The sequence below is a fragment of the Triticum dicoccoides genome, chromosome 6B (genome assembly GCF_002162155.2).
Source record: "Triticum dicoccoides isolate Atlit2015 ecotype Zavitan chromosome 6B, WEW_v2.0, whole genome shotgun sequence".
Taxonomy (NCBI): domain Eukaryota; kingdom Viridiplantae; phylum Streptophyta; class Magnoliopsida; order Poales; family Poaceae; genus Triticum; species Triticum dicoccoides.
In genome coordinates, this window is record NC_041391.1 from 582,108,422 (window position 1) to 582,125,818 (window position 17,397).

The window sequence follows — 17,397 nt, forward strand, 5'->3', positions numbered from 1 at the left end:
CCTGCCGGAGGGGCAGATCATCACCGGTGGCCATCTTCATCATCCCGGCGGCCACCATGATGAGGAGGGTGTAGTCCACCCTCAGGGCTGAGGATTTGTACGGGTACCTGTGTGTTTAATCTCTCTCTAGAAAATTTAGAATGTGATAAAATGTTGAAACTTTTTGCATAGTAAGATATAATAAATTTTATACAGTGTGGTAATATTTCAGAATTTTTAGACAGATTGTTGTTATGTTTGCATATGTTTGCTTGTTTAATGATTCTATTTGAGGATAGGAGTATTAAATATGCAGAGGCATTTAGTATGCAATGTTGAATAATATTTTTAGTGATCTTCTACAGTAGAGAATAATAAGGTTATCGCATTGATTTATACTAACTTATCTCACCAGTTCTTGTTGAGTTTTGTGTGGATGAAGTTTTTAAGATTTAGGGAAACCATGATATAAAATTAATTAGGGAGACACAAAAGCTCAAGCTTGGGGATGCCCAAGGCATCCCAAGATAATATTCCAAGAAGTCTCAAGCATCTAAGCTTGGGGATGCCCCGGTAGGCATCCCACCTTTCTTCTTCAACAATTATTGGTTAGCATCGGTTGAGCCTCAGTTTTTGCTTCTTCACATGAGTTGTGCTATTCTTGGAATGCCATTTTATTTTGTTTGGCTTGTCGTTTTAATAAATACTTAGATCTGAAAATTTTTAAATTAGAGAGAGTCCACAATTAGCTACCTATTTACTTAACTACTCACCTAATGTTCACTTATATCTTTTTGGAGTAGCTTGTCATTTACTCTTGTGCTTCACTTATATCCTATGAGTAACTGTTGGATGAATTGAATATCATGAACTTGAAAATTATATGTTCATATCATGCCTAGTAGTACCTTCACATTGGGTTTAGAAAGTGAAATCTTTTGAAGCTTGACAATCACAATATTGGTCATACAAGCAATTCATGAATGATTAATATAAGGAAGAGAACTTTCACATGCAAATATATTTTCATAGAAATTTTCTATGATTGTGAATACCCATTAATTACTTTCAAACTTGAGAAAATTAGTTGAAGTTGGACAAGGAAGACAACATAATGAGTTATGGTTGTGTATATTTGCATAGAATTTATATTGTCATAGATCCTCCAACATGTGGTGCTTACCTAGGATCTTTTGCTAGCAAAAAAATAGTACTAACTGGAGATACTACTTGTGCATCCAAAAACCCTTAAACCCAGTTTCTTGCCTTGAGTGTCCACCATACCTACCTATGGATTGAATAAGATCCATCAAGTAAGTTGTCATCGGTGCATAAAGCAATAAAAATTGCTCCTAAATATGTTTGATCTTTTATTGTAAGGGAAAATTGAGCGTTGTACGAACTTGTGATGGCAAAGTAATAACAGCGACGGACTGCATAATAAAGGTTGCTATCATAAGGGGCAATATAACGTGATGTTCCTTTGCATTAAGAGCTTGGGCATCCAAATAAAAAGCACATGGCAACCTCTGCTTCCCTCTGCGTAGGGCCTATCTTTTACTTTTCAGTATTTACTTTTATGCGAAGAGTCAATAGTATAAATTCTCATTTCAACCTCGATTATTCTCTAGTTGGCAAGCATCATGTGGTGGGGAAATATCTAGGCACATATGACTAGTCAAATATATTTTATCATGATTTATTATTGTTGACAATTATCTCTATGATAAATGAGTTAGGAGGCGAAATATTAAGCCCCTATCCTTCTTGTGTTCGGTGGATGCCATTTGTTTTAAGAATATGCTTTGAGTAGTAGCAATCATTGAAGACTATATGATGATTGAATATGTGGAGATCTTACTTAGACTTTGTTAAATAAGTTGAATTGCAATTGCTTGGTGACTGAGAACATAGGTTGTTGAGTTTCAAGAGAATTCATTGTTTGAACCTTTACATGTGGATTGGTTGCTACTTTAACATGAGAGGTTTTATAAGAAAGAATTGTTGTTATGAATCTAGGAAAAGTGATTAAATTATCATTGATCAAACTTATGCACTTTTCTAGCATTCACACTTCATAAATTATTTCTTTTATCATTTACCTACTCAAGGACGAGTAGGAATTAAGCTTGGCGATGCTGATATGTCTCCAATGTATCTATAATTTATGAAGTATTCATGCTCCTATATAATCATTCTTGGATATTTTACAATAACTTTATAGCAACTTTATATAATTTTTTGGGACTAACCTATTGACATAGTGCCCAGTGTCAGTTGCTATTTTTTGCTTGTTTTTTACATCGCATGAAATCAATATCAAACGGAGTCCAAACGCCGCGAAAAAATTTGGAGAATTTTTTTGGACTAGAACACCCAGGATGGGCCGGAGAAGTATCAGAGGGGTGCCCCGAGGAGGGCACAACCCACCTGGGTGCACCTGGGGGCCCAAGCGCGCCTTGGTGGGTTGTGCCCACCTCGGTGGCCTCCCGCGCCGCCACTTCGCCCTATAAAGCATCAAATATTCCAAAAACCCTTGGGGTAACCCTAGATCGGAAGTTCCGACGCCGCAAGCCTTTGTATAAATGAAAACCAATCTAGACCCCATTCCGGCACCCTGCCGGAGGGGGAGATCATCACATGTGGCCATATTCATCATCCTAGCGGCCACCATGATGAGGAGGCAGTAGTCCACCCTCGGGGCTGAGGGTTTGTACCAGTAGCTATGTGTTTAATCCAAGGATGGAAAAAGCGATAGGCGTAAGCGAGGCGGTTGGCCTTCGCCTAGTGCCTAGGCGGCGCCTAAGCGCCCTAGGTGTAGCCTAGGCGGTAATATAGTTTTTACTTGTAGTGTATTTGTGATTATTACATGGGTGTTGATATTAGGTTAGGGCATATAAATAAGTAAATTACCGTCTACAACCATTGGAATATAACCCGTTTGGCATATTAGTGCAGTATGTGGCATGATTTCTTGCTTGCGGAGGCAATTCCTTGCTTGCCCTGCCTAGACCTCCATTTATGCCCTAGGCGAGGCGTTTGGCCATTGCCTAACGCCTAGGCGTGCCTAAGCGCCTTCTAGGCACTGCTTTTTCCAACAGAGGTTTAATCTCTCTCTCTCTCTTTCTCTCTCTCTCTCTCTCTCTCTCTCTCTCTCTCTCTCTCTCTCTCGTGTTCTTGGTGGCACGATCTTGATGTATCGGGGGCTTTGTTAATGTAGTTGGATCATATGGTGCTTTCCCCTCTCTATCTTGTTGTGATGAATTGAGTTTTCCCTTTGAGATTTTGCTGTTATAGGATTGAATACTTTTATGTATTTGAGAGCACTTGATGTATGTCTTTCATATGGATACTCATTGTGACAATGGGGTATCATATTGATTCACTTGATATATGTTTTGGCACTCCAATTGCAGATTCTCGAGGTGACATTGGGGTAATCTATGCACATGGGTCGATGCACGTTCTTGTCTTTGTTTCTCCGGTAGAAATCTTGCGGCACTCTTTGAGGTTATTTGCGTTGGATTGAGTATTATGAATCTGAATTTATTATGGTGCTATTTTAGTACGAACTCTTGAATAGATTGATCGGAAAGGATGGCTTGTTGTTATTTTAGTACGAACTCTTGCATAGATCAATCAAAAATAATAGCTTTGAGGTGGTTTTGTACCCTACAAACAATTTCTTCTTATGTTCTCCGCTAGATAGGAACTTTGGAGTGATTCTTCATCGCACGTTGAGGGATGGTTATATGATCTAACTATGTTAGCATTGTTGAGAGATTGCACTAGTGAAAGTACGAACCCTAGGCCTTGTTTTCAAGCATTGCGATACCATTTGTGCTCACTGTCGTGGTTCTAAGCCTGACAGTAGTGTAGGGGGGTACTAATGGAGAGGCAAGATCCTAGCTATGGAGTAGTTGTATACGCAAGAGATTTACGAGTTCAGGCCCTTCTCGGAGGAAGTAATAGCCCTACGTCTCGGAGCCCGAAGGCGGTCGACTGGATTATATGCGTATGAGTTACAGGGGTGCGAACCCTTTACACTGAGGAGGAGGGTGGCTTATATAGAGTTTGCCAGACTCCTCCAGCCCTCAGTTATGCAGGGTTTAAGGTACATTAAGACCGGGGGTTACTGGTAACACCCACATAAAGTTCTATGAAGACCATAAAGGCTACTTAATGACAGACTGTTACATGCCGAGTGACTTTAGATGTCCTGGCCGTCGAGTGGTAGGCTTCATGGTCGAGTGGTTGGTTTCATGGTTGAGTGTCTTCGAGTCTGTTGAGTGGAACACTTCTGAGTCGATTGACAGGTGGTTTCTTCTAGAGATGTCGTTGGGTAGGGTAATTTGGACAGGTCCAGGACCCTACCCTAGGTACATAGCTTCATCATTATCCCCCGAATGGATCGAGGTTTGAGTGGGGAAGGAGTTGAGAACTCTTCCGACCCGTTTCTCATGCTATGAGTATGTCTTGTCTTGGATCAATGAACTTTAGGTGATGGTACCAACTTATTTTTCAGTCACCTTGACCCATTCTTTATATCTGTCGAGTCAAGTTTTCGCTTAGAGAGCTCCGAGTGACAGAGTGGAGGAGATCTTCCATCTGAGGAGTTGTTCTGCAACCCGTGGATTTTGTGGGGTTCGAATTTTGGGAAGCGCGCGAGACGGGGCGAGGCCGCAGCAATTGGACGGGATAAGGCAGGGACGCCTCGATCTCCATGCCACCTTTTTCGCCACGTATCGTGTGCGCGACTGTTGCGGGATTTGACAGGATCGCCCGGGCCTACGTGTCAGCCACTCGGAAGCGGCCTTATATAAGGCGCCGGGCGGGGGTTTTGAACAGTGCACCCTCATTTCCTTCCCTCTTCTCCAGATTCATCCGCCGTGCTTGCCTCCGCCCTAGCGCCGCTGCTTCGCGCATGCTTCGCCGGTGACGATGGTGAAGGAGAAGACGGCGGCTTTGGAGCGGGCGAAGAAGGCAACGACGAAGGCGAAGGGAAGGGCGACCAGTCGGGGCGGATCTTCGTCAAGGTCCGGCCTGCCGCGGGGCTGGATCCAGGGCAACTGGATCCGCTCGACGATCCGTCAAAAAGACCTTGATGACCTGGCCGATGAAGGTCTGATCCCCCATGGATTAGCGAGGCTTCCGGGGAACGAGTGGGAGCCGCAGCCTCAGGAGGGTGAGTGTGTCCTCTTGGCCACCCACGTCGACCGTGGATTTTCTTTGCCTCCTCATCCTTTCTTTCGGGGATTTCTAAACTTCTTTGGGGCACAACTCCATCACTTCACACCCAACTCCATCATGTATCTTGTTGCTTTCGTGTCATTGTGCGAGAACTTCCTGGGTTGTCGGCCTCATTGGGGTCTCTTCAAGCACATTTTCACCTATCGCTCATAAACGGTGAAAAATGCCAATCCGAGTGATGAGAGGACCCACGTGATTCAGATGTGCGGGGGCCTCGGAGTTCAGATGAGGAGAAAAAGCGCCTTTCCGGCCATGGTCCTTCCCGACTCGGTTCGAGGATGGCAGTCGACCTGGTTTTACTGCAAAGACCAGCCGATGCCAGGGCAGTCGACTGGACTCCCTCTTTTTTCTATGGACCGAGTGGGGAAGCCTTCTTCTTTGAAGGTGATCCCAGAATAGAAACCGCATGTTAAAGTGTTGGTCGAGCGTGTAGTTCAGCTTATCCGTGACGGGGTGACCGGCATGGATCTCCTGGAAGTCTTCCTTCGACGATGCATCCAGCCTCTTCAATACCGAGACCATCCGATGTGGATGTATTCTGGCACCAAAGACACCACTCGGGTCCACCCGGAGGAGGTCTAGGATGCCACACTGGAGAGGTGGATGACTGCCATCACATTGGTGTTTCCTCGTTTAGCATGGGTAGACTCTTGGTCGACTCATTAGTTATCCGACTGGTTTCTGAAATCTGCGGTGCCGCTACCTCCGAGACCTCCACCAAGAACAAGGATCAAGAGATGGAAGACGCTGCCACCTCCAATCCTGGTACGCTCTCTGTGGTTTCACTTCTGGTTGATTGGATTTTCGTTTCTGACTCTAGATTTATCCTGCAGCTCCTCCTCATGTCATTGATCTCCCTGATGACGACGATGAGGTGCCACTGAGGGGGAGGAAGAACAAGAAGGCGCCATCTGGCAAGACCATTCGGACTGCGCCGATGCCTAAGGCATTGGTTCAAGAAGGTGGTGAAGTCGCTCGACATTATGTGTCCTTTGCAGTGCCGCTGACGAGTGCCCGGCCTTCATCGTCGTGCTGATCCGCCCTCCCTTTTCGCCATGCACCACGTCCCAGAGGACCAAGCGGGTGCTGCTAGGAAGGCTATACGCCAGGCGGGGATCATGATGGAGCAGGTGAAGGCGATCCGGGAAGCTAGCCAAGCGGCTTTTGATGCTAGCTCAGCCCTCCAGAGAAATGTCCAGGTTATTTGATCACGGCTTGTTCTGTTAGGATATGCAATCTAAAGATTTCCTTTCCGAAGATCTTTGAATCTGTACACCCACTGGGTGCGTCGATTGATTTTTTGAACTTTTGAACTGGTGGGGGCACGCTGAGTGCACCCACTGGGTGTAGTCCCCGAGACTATGGTCGATTACTGGCAGTCGACCATAGTCTATGTATTCTGAATTTCCTCATTCCAACGTGGCAGTCGGTCTGGTCAGACCATGTCGAACGGAATCTTGGAACCGGTGGAGGCACGCTGAGTGCACCCACTGGGTGTAGTCCCCGAGACTATGATGGACTGCTGGCAGTCGACTGTAGTCTGAATATCCTATTTTTTTTGGTAGATCGTGATGAGACCATGACTGACTGCTGGCAGTTAGCTATGGTTTTGGAACCACAATCTCTTTGTTCCTTTTGGTCGACTAGTCGGATCAAGTCGATAAAACTAGTGGGGGCATGCTGAGTGCACCCACTGGGTGTAGTCCCCGAGACTACTGTTGAATATTTTGATTTGACTGTAGTCTTAGAAATGCTACGGTTTTTCTCTTAGTTACTCGGAAGTAACCTCTCTTTGATATCTGTCGACTGACTCTTTGCAGAAATGTTGCGAGCTTGTGGCTCGTCATACAGAATTGGAAAAGAAACATATCCAGCTCGACCTTGACTTGAAACTTGTTCAGGAGAACTTTCAGAAGGCGAAGGATGAGGAAAAAGGTACGATTGGTGAGAACTTGATGACTATTTTCATCCTTCTGCTCATTATTGATTCTGACCTCCTTGTCATTTTGCATAAAAGACGAAGGTGGCTCTGAAAGCTGCTCTCGACGTGGCCAACAAGGAAGTCAGCCGTCTAAAGAACGACAAGATTGCTCTGAGTGACAAGGCTAGTGAGCTGGTGGGGAAGAAAAATGATCTGGAGGCTTATCTGGGAGGGCTCGCCAAGAAGTTGTTCACCATGCTTGAAGGTAACCTCCTCCACCCGACTGACTTGTCATCGTCGACTCGCCGCAGAACTGTTGGTTTATCTTTGACTTGTGTGCACAGAATTCTGCCAAAGCTTTGAGGAGGAGACCAGTCGAGTGGAGACAGGTTTGGATCCGATCAACTCTCCTGTGAAGCATGAAGCTGCCATGAACGTGCTCCGACTGGAGTCTCGTGTCGCTGGCGTGGTCGACTATCTTGCTCGACTGAAAGTTGCGGCGTTGCGGGTCGACACAACACTCTGGCCGAGGGAGACGCTTCAACTTGACCTCGAGTCTCTGATGGCTCGACTGAATGAAGTTCCAGGTCGAGTGCAAGAATGGAAGAAGTCCTTTGCCAGGTGTGGTGCTGATGTTGCTCTATCTCTGGTCCGTGTTCACTGCAAGGATGCACGAGAGGAAAAGCTGGCGTCCCTCAAGGTGGCCAATACCAAGAAGCATGATGATGTAGGGCGGAACCCTAAGTGGTCGATCTTTCACGTTTGGAGGGATCCTACGGGGAATCACGAAGAACACGCGGAAGAACTCGAGGGAAGAAACACGGGGAGAACAAGAGAAAACGCTAAACCGACAGAGAATCAATCACACGAGTGCTAGATCACCGACAACATAGAGTAACATATGATCCACAATTAACAAAGGTAAGGATACAAAGGAACTGTTCTTCTCCGTACGGAGGCCTTGATGGTCTTCCCTAGATAGGGGTCTTGAATCCGCTTGGGGGATCTTCTCCGAAGAGGTCCTGAGCTCCGAGGAGAAGTATCCAAGTGGATGAGCAAGGCTCTCACACAAAATATGAGCTAAACCTATGATAACCTAACTAGGAGGAGGTGGAGGAGTATATATAGTCTAGAGCCACGAAGGGGTAAGTGAGGGCGAAGGGGTACACGGGCTTGGCCCAATACACTATGCGCAGACAGGCCGGTTGTACCGGTCCAGTGGGCGGTTGTACCGCTGGTAGCTCATGCCGGGCGGAAGTACCGGTCATGGGAGGCGGTACTACCGCAAGGGGTCAGGCGCCGGCTTCAGGAGATGGACGTCATAGGGGCCAGCGGTTGTACCGGATGTCGGGGCGGTAGTACCGGTCATTTGGGAATTGCCGGTACATCCGGGGCAGTAACGGCCTTGCACTGCACGATCACAGATTGGTGGCCGGTAGTTGGGCGGTAGTTGACCGGTTGTACCGCCCGGGCGGTTGTTGACTGGTTGTACCGCTCGTTCTGGAGCGGCCAGGTTCTCTTCCTCCTTCTCTTCCATGCTTGGCCTTGGTCCTTGGATTCTCCATGGTCGTCTCGGTCGTACCTGAGTATATGAAAGATCCATGCATGAGGTAGTAGCCATGTCTCACATGTAGAAAGTGAAGGTTCGGAGAGGAGCGAGTTCACCTTGTGTCCAATGGTGTATATTCGAGGTCTCGTCATATGTCCTCTTGGGGCTTGGAGAGTAGTCAGAGTGTACATGGGGATGAACGTGGGATGCTCCGCATCATCTCCCCCCCCCCCTTGGGAAAGATCCGACCTCGGATCGTGATCCTCATCACCATGGAAACGGTTGTCGTGGACGGACTTGTAGTTGGACGAAGTTGAAGACATGGCGCAATCCAAGTAGTTCAAGGTGTCGCCGGAGTGATAGACATGCAAAAAGAGCAAACACAAGCAACACTCGGAAATACAATGGTTAGCGCACACAAAGTGTCCATCATGCAAGAATGAGTCCGTGCGGCAAGATTGGTCGTGACAAAGCGCATGAAGCTTATCAAGATGATCTAGAATGAGATGCAAAGCATTCATGGGAGGAAATGCAATCATTGTGCACACAAATGTGTTGTAAATATGATCAATGCAACCACGGTGCAAAATGATGTCATAGTGAGACGGTTTATCAATAGCATGAATATGGCAATGGATGCTCAACATGTGTATGTTATCATGCAATTGATGGTGGACAATATGATCATTATGTATGAATATGCCATCAAGGAAGATCACAACAAATTTGCTAAGGAAATGCACAAGCTCATATATCATGGATGACATGGGAATACAAGATGCGACAAGGCAATCATAATGTGAGTCAATCCATGCATAGGGTGCAAACTTGTGGTGAGTATGATAAGTCCATCGAGCATGACATGTATGAGCACAATCAACAAATATGGAGGTGTTGGTGTACCAAAGCTCGATGTCGAGGCATGAGTGGAGTTTCGAAGGTGCATCCATTAAGTGCGAGCACTCCTCAATGTGAAGGTCCATGTAGCCAATCTCCAATGTTGCTCCTCCGTTCACGAGCTGTATCATGTAGACAACAAGAAGGAAACAACAATGAAAGAGTGACCCATCCAATATGCGTATTTGAGGATGGCTCAAAGGGAAAGAGGTCACCTTTTGGAGTGTCTCAAGGATGATGTAGTTGCGCATCAGGTATGCCTTCTCATAACCAAAATGTCTCGTGATCGTACCGCCTTGTGAATCCTTCAAAATGAAAGAACATGACAAACACTCAGAAAAACAAATGAGGTTAGCGAAAGTGCAAAACCTATCATTCGTGTGGTTAGATACCAAACAAGTGTATGCATCATGATCATCATTAGAAAGGACAAGGGAGCATTGCATAGTATGGAGGCATATGATGCGAGAACAACCAAATGCAATAGGCTCATTCAAACAAGCATGCATCACAAGTAATATGTCAAAGTCTCCAAGATAAATAAGCATTGTATGGTTGCACTCAATACAAGTGGATATGAGAGAGGCAACTAATGGACACAAGAGACAATGATCAAGGTATATCATGTGAGAGGCATGAGCATATATGTCATCAACCCAAGAAAGCAAGTGATAGTGGAACATGGGTGATGCAACCAAGCAAACAATCATAGCAATCAAGTCAAGCAAGCTAGTAGTGTGAAGATGCAAAATACTAGAAGGAATCATGGCAAGCATGTCATGTGTGCAAATAGTGGGCATGAATAATTCACATGGCATAGCACATGCATGAAAGCAAGATATGAGAAAATTATCATCAATGTATTGGCGAGAGACCATATGTTAATAGCAATGGGGCATCATGACTCTCCCAACACAACAATCAACAATAGCATGGGGCACATGATAAACATGGCAAAAGCAACAAGGATCTCCACCAAGCATGCAAATAAACATAGGAATATCATAATGGTGCATCATGGGTAAATGCAAGCAAGGGTCACAATCGCATGGCAAAGGCATAGAAACAAGTATAACATGCAAAGTGAACACGATAGTATGGGCATAAGGTGACAAGTGGTAAATAGCCCATAGCCATGTGAGAGCCAAGTAGAAGAGATGCGCGTAGTCCTTGCGCGAAGGGAACGGTGGTAAGGATAGTCCACGGGATCCCAAAGCATCGTTGCTCTCAAGAGCTCGTTTCATCAACTCATGGGATTGTGAGGTTGACGAGTGTTCATAAGTACCTACACAAAACAAAGACAAAGAGAAAATTATGTGTGCATGGTATATGTACACATCATCCATCATGATGCGCACGTGCTTGTGTCGGTTAGCACAAAATATCCAATGCTCAAATAAATGAGATGCGCGATATAGAAACATGTCATCCATCATGATAGGTTTGTTATTATGTATGTCATAATGGAGACTCAAAGGATGTAATGCATCATGAGAAATATCTAGAGCATTGTTATTCATGGAATGTATATGGTGCAAGCAATCATGGAAATCATGCAAAGTATGAAATGCATCAAGATCTCCTAATATGTATGAGGAAACTATGGGAGTCTCCTCATGGGCATTAATGGAAGCATCCCATGGAGAATATTGACAACATCCAAAACAATGCATATTCTGACGAATGTGATCATGGCATGGAATAGTAGATGAATTGCACAAATCATGTAAAGGAAGCATGGCAATATCATCACATGAAAAACAAAAGCCAATGACCATTGTCTCGTCATCTATGCCATAAGTGCAAATGGGATTGATTTTAATGGGGTATGCATAGTTACTATGTTGAGATTGTAATGAGGCAATATGGGAGATCTCACTCATAGCATATGACAAGGTCAAAAGATTGTCAAACATGAAGTGACCAATAGAATTTTCACAAGATATCCTATGAAGCATAGCATCACAACTAGGCAACTCAACATGCTCATCATCATATTCATCATAAATAGGTAAGTCAAGGCATGAAGAAGTTTCACTAGCATGAAGCATGGTAATAGGTGGGTCAACATCATGGGAGCAATCGATGTCAAGAGAGTCCACTAGTGGGACAAGAGGAGCACCGTCACCTATGTTACCTTTGGAGCGTCGCTCATGTGTTGTAGGTGAGGTGTTGAAGATCGTCTTGTTGTCATCTTCATTTTAATGGAACCATGTGGGGGGTGCATCATTGTCCACCATGGCCATCGGTTTTTCCATTGGAGGGATGGACTCGTCGCGTATAGGTATGTCGTCATGTAGGAGACCTAGCACCAAATAAGAAAACACACTAGGAGTAGAGGTTAAGTCATTAGAAACCATATTGGCCTCACATGTCATCTCAACTACCTCACTCACTACGTGTTGTGGCTCACTCACTCCCTCAAGGATGCTCTCACTCATATGATTAGTGTAGTCACTCAAATGGCGCTCAACTTCACATAGGATGTGTGGCATGCTCTCATGTGTGGGGCTAGTGGTGGTCACACTCATCCTCTCATAGGAAATGCTCTCAATGTCATGTATAGTGGAGTCACTCATGTCACTCATATGGTGGTGGCTCTCCTCACATGGCACTTGGGGCATCTCTTCATATGTGGGTGTCGGAGATATGTTGGTGCAAATGTCTCCATGCGTGGTCGCGTAGCTTGACTCGGAGGATGAGTCCAAAGTGGGCGTCGTCTTCATGTTGTTGAAGAGGTTCGCGCTCGTCGCCGTGGTCGAAGGGGATGGCCCTTGATCAACCGTCTTGTCGCCGTCTTGGTGTTCGAGGTCCATATGATGTGGCACCTCGTAGCTCGTCTCCATGATCGAAGGGAATTTCCCATGATCGGCGATCTTCCTTGGGGGGCTTCCGAAGATGGAAGTGTCACCCTCGCTCGTAGGTGGTCGCCTTGGACTTGATGAAGTCGATGTAGGCGTACTCATGGGAAGTAGGTGAAGATGAAGTACGTCCAAAGGCGAAGATGCCTTGATAGCACTTGGCGAAGATGCCGAAGTGGTTGTTGTAGCCATAGCGCCGTCTTGGTGGTGCTCGTCTCACGGTGTTCTCTTGTGCTTATGAAGCTTCAACTTGGCATGACGTAGGTCTTGTTGGTACTTGTGCATTTGCGCTTGTGGAGCATCGTCATGATGATGATGTCGTTGTCGTGCTTGAGTTCCTTGGCGTTCGTCGTCGTCGTGCACATGATGCTTGGAGGTGACTTGCCCTTCATGACGATGTTGATCACGAACGTGATGGTGGTCGCCATGTAGATGTTGACTTGGACGACTTGCGCTTGCATCTTGTTTGCGCTCCGAAGACTTGTGTCTTGAATGTCGCCGCCTTGAAGATGACGAAGGGGAAGTAGACTTGAGGAAGGTCCGAATCTCCTCCATCCTTGCATCTTGCTCCTCTTTATGTGCGGCAAGCTTCTTGTCGATATAGCCCCTTCTCCTTGCTTCGGAGTGATGAATGTCGATGGAGATGTTCTCGATGCGCTCTCGCAATCTTGATTGTGTGCCTTGCACTTGTCGTTGTAGATCGAGGATAGACGCTTTGGTGATGTAATTGTTCACGTCGTCGTTGTTGTCGAGGACCGGAGAGGCAATGCCTTGCCTATCCATCACAAAACTCGAGCAAATATGAGTGGGAGAAAGAGAAGAACTTATACCAATGTACCTTGACCGAAGTTGACAATGAATCAAATTCACTCAAATGCGGACAATGAAATAGCACTATTGGTACCAATCCTTGTCGGTTCTCACACCTACACAAGTAAAGCTTATAGTGGAGCTCGGTGAGGATAGTGGCACAAAAATTTAATGCAAAATGTTAGCAAGAGTCAATAATGTTGAAAGAGATTCACAAATTCGCAAGTGAAACAAGTAGACCAATAGCAATATGTGGCACACGGAAACACACACACGGATAGATAAATGGGGTCGTGCAACCAAGGAATGAGCACAAAGCGTGGACTCCACGGAAAACGCTCGTGTTGCACAACTCAAGAGAGACGCTAGCACGATTGCTCAATAGGCGGATACGACACTTATGCACAACCTATAAGATGCAAAATGGATAAACTTCTATCCCAAGTATGCTATGTATGTATGGTTCCCCGTGTTTCTCTCAAGATGATCCAAGATGATCGGATATGACAATCTTATATGCACTGTGGTATGATGCTATGGCACTTTCTTACAAGCGTCTTTGCTCTCTTTCTTTTGCTTAAAAGCTTTATTTTTTTTCTATGGCCATTTTTGCACAATGCACAAACCAAAATAGCAACTGTGTATATGCGGGAACAAACTTGTGACACAAGATATGATACCAATATATGTACCACGATTATATGGTATGTATGCTATGGGAATTATGATCACTAATGTGCACAAGTCACGTTGCCAGCAATACTCAAATGGCTAGTCTCGATAGGCAAGTAATGCAAAATGGGCTAGAGGTTATCAATGCAATGGCAAGGGTAATATACAATGGAGGGATACCACGATACCAAGATGATATGGAGGTTACCGTCCGTGGCGATGATGAGTGCCGTTGTTCTTGATGTAGATACCAAGATGATGGAGTCTCGTCCCTAAGTAGCCGAAACACCTTAGGAAACGAAAAAAACGCGAACTCAAAATCTCAAACGTCAAATGTCAAAATGGTGGTAGCGGAAAGCGGTGGTGGTTTGCACTTGGCAATGCGGAAGTGGAGTGATGGCTATACACGTGTCGAAGTTGAAGTTGTCGTCCCTAAGTAGCCGAAACACCTTAGGAGACACAAGCCACAACTCAAACAAGCTCAAACAACTATTGGGTTAAGTTGGGGGTGGCGGAACTGTATGGTGGGCACGCCTATGCGGAAGTGGTTGTGGTGGTTGATGAAGAAGTAATCGTCCCTAAGTAGCCGAAACACCTTAGGAGACTGGAATCACTACTCAAGCAACCACTAATGCTATATGGAACAAAATGGGTTAGGTTGCGGAAGTTGGTGGTGGCTATGCGGATGATATGGTGGTGGCCCTAGGAAAAGATGCCAATATTCACAAACTTTTATGGAGTCAAATGATGTTGGTGGGATTTTTTGGGATGGGGGATGTCAATAGCTTCAAAACAAGCTAAAGAACGTCAAAAACGGAGTTCGGATGAATTAGTTATGGCCGAAACGGTGAAACTCGGAACGCTGAAACTGGGAGGGGCGGTAGTACCGCTTGGGAGGGCGGTAGTACCGCTCATGGTACTCAGCGGTAGTACCGCTCGGAGGGGCGGAAGTACCGCTCGTGTCGGGATTTTTCGCAGATCGACTCGGGGCGCGATTTTGGGGCGGAAATTGATGATTTCGGGGGAAAAATTGGATGGATTTCATGGATGAGAAGAGGGGAAACTTGGGGGAATGCTAGATCCACTTGAAACCAAGCAAATCCACGGATCAAAATCAACAAAACATCATCAAACCAACAAATCACAAAAAAAAATTGGGGCTATTTTTGGTGGGGATTTTCGGATTTAGGACGAAAACAACAAAATCAAGCTAGAAAAAGAGGGGTAGGGGCTCCAAAAACATGATCAACGTGGCTCTGATACCAAGATGATGTAGGGCGGAACCCTAAGTGGTCGATCTTTCACGTTTGGAGGGATCCTACGGGGAATCACGAAGAACACGCGGAAGAACTCAAGGGAAGAAACACGGGGAGAACAAGAGAAAACGCTAAACCGACAGAGAATCAATCACACGAGTGCTAGATCACCGACAACATAGAGTAACATATGATCCACAATCAACAAAGGTAAGGATACAAAGGAACCGTTCTTCTCCGTATGGAGGACTTGATGGTCTTCCCTAGATAGGGGTCTTGAATCCGCTTGGGGGTCTTCTCCGAAGAGGTCCTGAGCTCTGAGGAGAAGTATCCAAGTGGATGAGCAAGGCTCTCACACAAAATATGAGCTAAACCTATGATAACCTAACTAGGAGGTGGTGGAGGAGTATATATAGTCTAGAGCCACGAAGGGGTAAGTGAGGGCGAAGGGGTACACGGGCTCGGCCCAATACACTGTGCGTAGGCAGGCCGGTTGTACCGGTCCAGGGGGTTGTTGTACCGCTGGTAGCTCATGCCGGGCGGAAGTACCGGTCGTGGGAGGTGGTACTACCGTAGGGGGTTAGGCGCCGGCTTCAGGAGATGGACGTGATTGGGGCCAGCGGTTGTACCGGATGTCGGGGCGGTAGTACTGGTCATTTGGGAATTACCGGTACATCCGGGGAAGTACCGGCCTTGCACCGCACGATCACAGATTGGTGGCCGGTAGTTGGGCGGTAGTCGACCGGTTGTACCGCCCGGGCGGTTGTTGACCGGTTGTACCGCTCGTTCTGGAGCGACCATGTTCTCTTCCTCCTTCTCTTCCATGCTTGGCCTTGGTCCTTGGATTCTCCATGGTCGTCTCGGTCGTACCTGAGTATATGCAAGATCCATGCATGAGGTAGTAGCCATGTCTCACATGTAGAAAGTGAAGGTTCGGAGAGGAGCGAGTTCACCTTGTGTCCAATGGTGTATATTCGAGGTCTCGTCATATGTCCTCTTGGGGCTTGGAGAGAAGTCAGAGTGTACATGGGGATGAACGTGGGATGCTCCGCATCACATGACTTCCAATCTTTCATGGAGACCTATATCGCTGCTGCCACTCGGATTGCAGATGGAATCGACCTGGACCAGTTCGTCGCGCCTTCCAGTCCTCCACCGGAGGAGTAAAAAACTTTCTATGCTTGATGCCTTAAATTTGCCTCGGAATGCCGAGTGATTTTGTAACCGATAAACTTTAACAGGCTTGACGCCTGAGCACTTCTGGACCCGTCGGATGCTATCTGAACTTGGCTTTGTCGTTGAATATGCTTGCATTCGTCTTCGAGCGAACCTTGTTCTCCACTCGGAGTATATTTTAGTGCTTGGGACGTACTCTTGCAGGTTGGAGCACAGATTGCAGTCGACTTGCGTCCTTGCGGGTCGGGATGAAGTGCACATTGTATTTGTGCCGTAGCTCGAAGGACAAGGTAGCAGTCGACCTGCACCTCGTCGTCCTTGCAAAGCGCATGTTGTATTTGTGCCATAACTCGAAGGAGAAGGTAGCAGTCAACCTGCACCTCGTCGTCCTTGCAAAGTGCATGTTGTATTTGTGCCGTAGCTCAAAGGAGAAGGTAGCAGTCGACCTGCACCTCGTCGTCTTGCAGAGCGCAAGTTGTATTTGTGTTGTAGCTCGAAGGAGAAGGTAGCAGTTGACCTGCACCTCATCGCCCTTGCGGGTCGGAATGAATTTTGTACTTAGGCGAGTATTGGACTGCAGCTAAGCCCCCGAGTGAGAGGCAGACTCACCACTCGGTAGGATTTCAAACACTTAGGCGAGTACTGGACTGTAGCTAAGCCCCCGAGTGGGAGAAAGGCTCACCACTCGATAGGATTTCAAACACTTAGGCGAGTATTGGACTGTAGCTAAGCCCCCGGGTGGGAGGCAGGCTCACCACTCGGTAGGATTTCAAACACTTAGGCGGGTACTGGACTGCAGCTAAGCCTCCGAGTGGGAGGTTTGCTCTCCACTCGGTAGGATTTCAAACACTTAGGCGAGTACTGGACTGCAGCTAAGCCCCCGAGTGGGAGGCAGGCTCACCACTCGGTAGGATTTCAAACACTTAGGCGAGTACTGGACTGCAGCTAAGCCTCCGAGTGGGAGGTTTTCTCTCCACTCGGTAGGATTTCAAACACTTAGGCGAGTACTGGACTGCAGCTAAGCCT